Below are 8,941 nucleotides of genomic sequence, written 5' to 3'. Positions count from 1 at the left end.
TTTATTCCAAGACTTCTGGGCTTCTGGGGGTGGAAAGTCCTCCTCCTCCTCCTCCTCCTCCATCTCCTCCTCCCTCCTCCTCCTCCTCCCTCCTCCTCCTCCTCCTCCTCCTCCTCCTCCTCCTCCTCCTCCTCCTCCTCCTCCTCCTCCTCTTCTTCTTCTTCTTCTTCTTCTTCTTCTTCTTCTTCTTCTTCTTCTTCTTCTTCTTCTTCTTCTTCTTCTTCTTCTTCTTCTTCTTCTTCTTCTTCTTCTTCTTCTTCTTCTTCTTCTTCTCCTTCTCCTTCTCCTTCTCCTTCTCCTTCTCCTTCTCCTTCTTCTTCTTTCTCATTTTCTCTCTCATATTTCTCTTTTCCCCTGGAGGGGAAAAAATGGGTCTCATCCTCTGAGTAGCTGGCCTCTGACCCCTTTCAGACACAAGGAAGGTGTCTGCCCTGAAAGACAAGCTTATGTTGAGCCGCCCAAATGAATAAAGCATGGGAGAAGGGAGGGGGGAGGATGTTTTATCCAAAACACATGTTTTTGCCACTATTCTAGTTATCTGGAATATTTCCTGCATGCTTGTTGCCATGGCAACTAGCCCCGCATGAAAGACCTATTTACTAGGCTATAGGATAAGAAACAGCCATGTGTTGTCAATTTTAGAGTGCTCTCTGTCTCTCTCCCCCAGCCTCTTACACACACACACACACACACACACACACACACCATTATACGGTCCCCTCTGTTGCATTCCTGGATGGTATAGAGCCTAAAACCCCAAGATGAGAGCCATCTCTCCGTTTCGCATCATTCTCCAGTAATTTTGTTTTCTCCTTGAGTGAGGTTTTCTTGGCTCTATGTGGAGAGGAACTGGGCAAGAAGCCACACTGGGATGGGGTGGGTGGGTTTTTGCTTTGGAGGAAATGTTAAGAAGTGTCTGGTGCCGTAGAGGCGTGATTTGAACAGGGGAAGCTCCAAGAGTGGAGAGCAATTTACCGATTGAGCTGAAGGTAAGTGATCCCTTGCGCTCTTGCGTGGCAGATGCAGGGAGGGCAAATCCTCTCCCTGGTCTCCATCCTTAGCATTTTTTTCTCTCCCATGGTCTCAATAAGCCTGGGTATTTGGACCTAAACTTTGCATCTTTCTCCTTGCTGCTTTCCTGCTTTCCTTGTGAACTGAGCAGCTTGTCAACGGCCAAATCTGTAGGAAAATATGAGTTGCATATGCGGTCTGCAAGGAGAGATCAGAACCCAACTGGCTTCCATGTTTAACCAGAGGAGGGAACATATTTGTAAAGAATAGCTGAATCTTATTATCAGGTCTCTTTTTCTGGCAACCGAAGGAGATGAAAAACTGTGGTGGGACTCTTTTAGGAGGCCTCAGAAATGGACATTTGATCAGGGCTGTTACTATATCCTAAGCATCCTCACAATCATTCTCTGAGAGGGTCCTGGAAATTGACTAGGGAGTCCTCAAAGGACTCCCTGCCTCCAACATAAATGAAGAGGCACTTGCCAGACAGAGCAGATTTTGTCTGCTGCCTGTTGGATTTGAAAAAGCTGTTCCTCCGTGAATCCAAGCCCTCAAGGAGACATCTGCAACCTGAAATTGGCAGGTGTAAACCCTCTGGGGTATTGCAGTAATTAAAAACAGCCCAGGTAATTTGCCTGGATTAATTATCCTAATAAAAGGCAAATGTTTTTTCCACCTTCCCAGCCTGCCAATTTCCCTTCCCTGAATGAATTAGAATAAATTCAGAGCTAAAGAAGTATCGAAGGGTGTAATTTGTTCCCTAAAAGGTGTGATACAATCAGTGATGAAACTGTCCCGAGACTGATTCATCAGGTTTTGCGAAGAGAGTTTGGTGTTTTCCAGAAGATAGAAGGCAATATCAGCTTTGTTAAGTCACATCATTAAAAAAATAGCGGGTAGGGTTGGTATGGGCTGTGTAATCCCAAAGACATAAATATGCTACATACAAAGAAAAGTCGGAGGAACTGATGCATATTATCCAAACTTTTACTGCATGTGGGTCTAGAGCAATCCAAATAAATGGAGTTGAACTGAGTTTGAAAGCAATGACTGAGAAAGAAAGCAACCCCAGAATGGACCATTTATCATGTGATATGGGGAGTACAATTAAGTAGTGGCTTTGGGCATGAAAAGAGCTGGTTTGCTTTGCAATTATTAAATTAAGATCAATGTAAGTTGGTTGTCTGCTCAAATTGGTGTCTCCAGCATTCCAAAGGTTCCTGTTTTGACTGGTGATTCCAGGCTCTGTTCAAGGGCATTTGTGGGCACAAGTCTGATGCTATGTACCTGAACCAAAGATTCAGTTGTTAAAAGGGCAGCTAATATAATGGATGATTCACACATTATTGAGTTGTAATGCACAGGATCTTCTTGCCATTATCCATGCTGCCTCGGGTGATTTTTCAGCAACCTAAGAACATCCAGAGTTCTTGTTGGCCATCTAATCCAATATTCTACAGGCCATCAAATTCCCCAATAGGCCACCTAATCCAATATTCTGTGTCTCACGTTGGCCACCTCATGCATCCAGGAATCTTGTGGACATGGATAGGAGCCAGTCATTCACCCCAGTTGGTTTCTAGTAGCTAATTATTTAAGGCATGTTTGCTGCAATACCAGAAGTAATAAATGGCCATTAAATGAAATAGCTGTTGGTAGCCTCACTCCATTATAATTCAGTGCCTTACAATGCAGAGTAGTGATAAATGAGCATCCAATGCTTCGCATGAAGGCAGCAAGATCCAGAGTAAGCTCTTAATATCTGGAAAACTTCTGATTCCTCGTCTTAGTTCCTTTAACAGAATAACAGAGTTTGAAGGGACCTTGGAAGTCCAACCTGCTGCTGAAGCAGGAAACCCTATAATAATTCAGGAAGATGGCTGTCCAATCTCTTCTTAAAAACCTCCAGTGACAGAGCACTCACAACTTCTGGAGACAAGTCACTCCACTGATTAATTGCTCTAACTGTCAGAAGTTTCTCCTTAGTTCTAGGTTGCTTGTCTCCTTGATTAGTTTCCATCCATTGCTTCTTGTCCTACCAGCTGGTACTTTGGTAAATAAGTTGACCCCTCTCTTCTTTGTGGCATCCCCTCAAATATTGGAACACTGCTATCATGTCACATCCAGGCCTTCTTTTCACTAGACTAGATATACCCAATTCCTGGAAACCATTCTTCATATGTTCTAGCTTCCAGTCCCCTAATCACCTTTGTTGCTCTTCTCTGCACTCTTCCCAGAGTCTCAACATTTTTTTTACATTGTCATAACCAAAACTGGCTGCAATTTTCCAAGTGTGGCCTTACCAGAACCTTACTAGTAGTGCTAACACTTCACGTGATCTTGATTCTAGGTTTTCTTTTGGTTCCAATCACCAAGACCCTGTTGAATGATTGTTCCATTTGTTACTCATGCAATCTGTTCATGTCATAATGTGGTTATCAGGATGTTCAGTCCATTCTAATCATATTTTGCCGTTTCCTGCTGTTCTCCCACCCACAGAGGGAAATTTTACATCTTCATGAAAGACAGAAATCCAGGAACTGATACTTCACCCATCATTGCATTTCCATGCTGGAAAAAATCCTGCTTTTTGTTACGTTTCTGTTATCCAGGCAGAAATTAAGACCACTGTAGACCTGCCAAGGGACACGATAAAAATGGAGGGTGATCTTGGACTGGTTTTACAGGGAAAACCAGGAAATGCAATGAGGTTCAATCAGAAACAGGTAGAATTACCCTTGAGTACCGATTTTGCTTCAGAAGGGGGCAATCTAGGTCGTCATAATAGTCTTTCTAGCTTGCATTAGCAATATGTATCTACAGCTGGGCTCCCCTGCTGAGGAGAAAACATTCCTCATATTTTTGTATGGATATGAAGTGACTGTTTCCATACCTTTAGCCAGAACAATGCTTCAAGCCATTTCTGAAGAACCAGAATGCCCAAAACATTCATTTTGGCTTGTGCACCCTGGCAACAGCATAGCACATGTGCCAAGGAAAACAGCTCTTGACATTGCCTTAGAAAAATAAATGCCCACGTTTGCTTGCAGTATGAAATAACTTGAATATTAAAAAGAAACGGAGGCCCAGTCAGAGGATTAGAATAAAAAGGGCAGAGCAGCAGAACATCTAAGGTCGATGGAAAAAGGAGGAAGAGAAACTTGCATTTTTGATGCTATTGGCTCTTGACTCAATCAGTAAGCAAGAAAGAAGAACCACTGTCAGTCTTCATCCATTTTTAAAAACATTTAGCTGCAGTATTTGGTGAAATCAGAGATAGCATCCTTCAAGAGGCCCCACTGAGGCCTCTGAAATTGATTGGATAGTTGAAACAGATAAACACAGTTAGTTGACTATCCACCATGCATGCAGGCTGACCAAATCATTCTGGCACCAGAAGCTGAAAATACTCCCTGGGAGTAGCAATAAAACAATGTACTGTATTAAATAAGACACTAGTCTTCTAGTGCTTTTTAGTGGCTCTAAATATCACCAAAGAGGCTGCCTTGGTTTTCTGAAATGTCACGGCTGCAGAGTTCCTAATGTATCAACCTAGCAACCACTCTGTTTTTTTCAGGAAATATTGCATCCCATTAGAGACAGGGTGGGCATGGAAACTTAACCTTCACTTAGCTAGAGATCTTGGGGTCTAAGTGCTATATCCCAACTGGAATGTGAAAAGGATCACAGTTTGATTTCTGTTCACTCCTGTCTCCTAGGACCCATCATGCAGAAATCTCAATTCAGAATAAAATATGCTAACATATGCTGAGAACAGAAGCTCTTGATGGGCACTGTTGATGGGCACCAGGCTAGAGACCAGGACTTTTAGTCCTTCCTACCTTAAATCCTAAGCCTGCTGGGTGACTTCGGGAAAGTTGCTCACTCTCTTCAGCCCCAGGAAGAAGGAAATGGCAAGTTATCTCTGAAAACATCACCAAGAAAACTGCAGAAATTGTCCAGGGTAGTCACTAGGAATCAAGACTGGCTTGAAGGCATAATATTATTTATTCACAATGTCATAGAATAGGATATAGAATCTGCAGATGTTGAAACCCAACCCTCAACAAACCCAGATATCATAGCCAGTGGTGAAAGATGCTGAAGTTGTATTTTAGTAACATCTCCAGCCTTGCTATGCAAAATCCCTAAGTCTCAAAGGTTATGTCACTGACTACTAGTTGTTGGAGAACAGCAGTGTGGGAGTAGTAGGTTCTTCCTCCTGTGGGCCATCTAGAGGTGTCTTAATGGTGTAACAAAAGGTGTTTTTCAAATATTTTTGAAACAATTCCTCATCAGCACAGTCATCCCAGTGCATTTGGATAGCAGCACCAGTTTGGGAAGATACTTCTAATGTTTTTCCGAATCAAGGCAAGGATACAAATAGGTAACTTGATGTCAGGAGGCATTTGCATTGGCTGGGTGCAAGTGAATATCTCTGAGTATTGTTTTGACAACTATGGAGCTGCAGTGTAGCAGTTAATGGTGTTGTTTTACAGGTTAGATGTGGGAATATCTGGATTTTCACTTAGCATAAACTCAACAGGAAAAGAATTTGCTCATAACTCTCTGAACAACATCTTTGCAGAGTGTAGACACCTGACATATTTCACCCACAAAGGGTTTTGGTGAACACTTTAAATGACATACTCTACAACCTTTTGTTGTGGGTCCACTTGCACTCCACTTTCAACTCTCACTACAATTGCTTTAGATGTTTGTGGATTTAAACAGATACGTGGGTGTGAGGCAATCATGGGTCACTTAAGCTGAGAGAAAAAACATAATTTTGCAAAAATTGGTGAGTTTTATAGTGAAGCTTGTAACCCAGCAGTGTTATAAACCGATGCTATTTTCAGATTTATATTTCTCAGAAGTGTTGTTAAACATTTGCAGATGCTGTTTCAGTTTTCAACAAAGTTAGAAAAGTCCCATCATAAAACAGAACAATATCCTTGGGAACCTCAGTCGAGTATCAGATTTTGCACTTCATCCGGTGTGTAGAGTATACTTGGAATCAGCTCCCCTTTTGTAGGTGTTTGGAGCAGGACTAGATCTAGCAATTAAGCAAGCATCATCACCAGGGTAGTAGAATCTCCCATTGACCTGTAATAGGTTCACAAATAATCATATTGCCTCTGCGCATCCTCGAGCCTTAAAGGGGCATTCCTTTCTCCCCTAAATTCTGCTATTGTGCAGCGTGGGAGAGCAAGACAGCAGTTTATGATCGTCCAAGGTACGTGCCAGGAATCGGGGTGCCCAGACGACCAGGCCCTTGTTTATAATAACAGTGGGATGTGTGTAGTAAAAGCAGCCTATAAAAGGCAATGCAAGCTGAAGGTTGTAGAAGAGAAATATAAACATGCGGCTGAAGGTTACAAGCATCTATGCAGGGCTGTGAAAAAAAAAAGGGTGTGTAGCTCAGAAATGGAAGGGAGGCTGAATATGGCTTGTTGGGCAGAATTCTGAACTTTGATGCAGGAGAACGAGAGTTCATGTCCATATTCAAAATACAACAATATTAGGTATTAAGCTGTAGCCTCTGGATTTGTCTCTATGAAACCTGAGAAGGAATCTCAGCTTTGTAAAATCTGGGGCAGATTGGCAAAATGTTTTGTACGTACAGAGTTGTATGTAGACAATTTCTTTTCCTGTTTTCCACTCCACAGAAACAAATGTTTTTCATCTGACAGATATCTAGATGGATAGGAGATAGATATACTGTACATTAGATAGATGATGATGGATAGATAGATAGATAGATAGATAGATAGATAGATAGATAGATAGATGATGGATGATAGACAGACAGATTGATGGAAGGACAGGTGATAGACAGACAGATACATACAAATGCTTACATGTTTTTGAAATCAAGGTTCAAAATATAAACAATATTGCCCAAATCCTTGGAGTCAAATCCAGCATTCATAATACCTATTAATAAAACAGAAGGTAGTGAGTGCACAATTAAATATTCTATTCATTCTTAAAATCAAGAGCATTAAAATAATGAATGCAGCTAATCAGCCATGATAATGCAAAACAGCCAGAAGACTTCACCATCCTAATTAATAAACTGTGTCTTGCGATGTGTATTAAATACTGTATCTCACTTTACAGAAGTTTAGCCTCCGCTTAGAAAGCTGCCAGATTTCAAACTGTGCTCTGTGGACTCTATCCAGTCCACAGCTGTTTTTCAGACCAAAAAAGAACAATAAGAAGGGAAAGCAACAGAGGCCTCAAATTTTGTTCATCATAACTTAGCTCCTGGAGAAGCAATCACCCAGCAAGTATCCGGTCACTAGGTCACAAATGCCCCCACTCCCGTGGTCTCTCCCATTGCGAGAAGTGTTTTTAACTCCTTTAAAATGTGAGTAGTGATTTCTAAATTTGCATCTGTACATATAGGTTAGCATATATAAGGTTTAATGAAAACATAGATCTACTTTTTAGTGTTCATTTTGCAATCATTTGTTACAGGCAGGATGTTTTAGAACATTCGTTTATTAAATATCATGGTGACCTGATTTGCACCTATAGCTAATCTCCAATTTATGACTGATCACTTAGTGACTGTTCAAAGTTATGACAGACACACACCCCGAGCTACTTATGACCCAGTATCTGAAAGCCCCTCCGAACACCCACGCACACACTGTGATCACATGATCACATTTTGAACGCTGGATAACCAGCCTGCCTTTACAGTTACATTTAATGCCTCCCTTCAAAAATGGTTGAAAAGTTGGTCACATGATAAGCCACTTATCAACCACCATAACTTCCAAGCATAATTCTGGGCTCAAATAAGTCAAGCTCTACCTAGGCAACCGAGCCATAATGTTTGGGCTTGCAAAACATACTAAGCTACAAGCAAACTACATCCTGGGTTAGCACCATGAGCAATTGAGTGTTCAGAGTCATCTAAACCTATCCAATGAAATACTCATCAAATCAACATCGATTTGCATAATTTTGTAGGAAGCTGCTGCATTTTTATGGCTTTTTTTTATTCTGTAAGTGACCAAGTGGCCAAGACATTACTCTTCCCATGGTTTCCACCCTACTTCTCCAGGATGGTGCGATAACCATTTCTAAAAGGAAGTCCCAGCCTTGAGAAATTGTTCAAAATTTTCACTTTTCCCTGGAAAATAATAGAGCAATTATCCATGTCCACACAATTTCTCTGACCACAAATTTAGAGGGGGATTTTGAAAGGCTGTTTTTGTGGAGTCCTTGGGTGCTCTCTGAGCTTGGTTGTTATTTTTCCAGACACGTCATTGTCAAACTAGGTAACATCAATGCTATTTTTGCCCAGTTCTAAATCTATTCATTATGCTTTAATGACAATGATATAATTTATGCGGCGGGGTCAGGGGTTAGTGGGGGTCAGAGTGAGGTGCTACCCTTCAGATCAGTATGGAACCAGGCTACTGAATTGGAGGATTCTCAAGCTTTTGAACTCACCTTCAGATGCTAAACCCCCCTCGGGCCAAAGCATCCAAGCATCCCTTAGATTCTTCGTTAGATCACCTGGCCATTCAGAGCTCCTAGTGTTTCTCCTTTAAGAAATTGCCATTAAAATGCCACAGATGAGCGTATCTGAAAGATAGAAGGCCGGAGGCCTTCCCTGAGGTCAGAATTGCACAGCACAGGTGTTGAGTCAGAATTCCTCCAATGGAATTTCTCCAGATTGACATCAATGTTACCCAGAGGAGCACCTGCCATCATTCTCCCACAAACAGAACAGCGAGCAGCCCTGAGGCCATCCACTAGGTCAAAACCTGACCTCTAAAGATGCAGCCACACAGGCTGGAATGTGTTTCCACAGCAACCTGTTGACTCTGGATTTCCAGCCCACCCCCCACTCCCCACTTATCAAGGGGACAGTTTATGTTTTGGCAGCTAACGGAGCAGCCTGGGAGTG

At 41.9% G+C, this 8,941-nt stretch overlaps 1 protein-coding gene across 1 annotated transcript in view; it reads left to right on the top strand.

Moving 5' to 3' along the window:
• Nucleotides 1-903: 903 nt before the first annotated feature.
• The window catches only part of CDON (cell adhesion associated, oncogene regulated), an 84,525-nt gene continuing 76,487 nt past the window's right edge, over nt 904-8,941 (top strand). Inside the window, exon 1 of the mRNA XM_087939018.1 lies at nt 904-989. The gene's annotated coding sequence lies outside the window, so the exon portion shown is untranslated. The remainder of the gene's footprint in view (nt 990-8,941) is intronic.

Source organism: Pseudonaja textilis, chromosome 9 (assembly GCF_049901715.1).
Source record: "Pseudonaja textilis isolate UNSWEBS1 chromosome 9, rPseTex1.2, whole genome shotgun sequence".
In the NCBI taxonomy this organism is placed as follows: Eukaryota; Metazoa; Chordata; class Lepidosauria; order Squamata; family Elapidae; genus Pseudonaja; species Pseudonaja textilis.
Note: the sequence above shows the minus strand (reverse complement) of the source record. Positions and strands in the feature narration are given on the sequence as shown.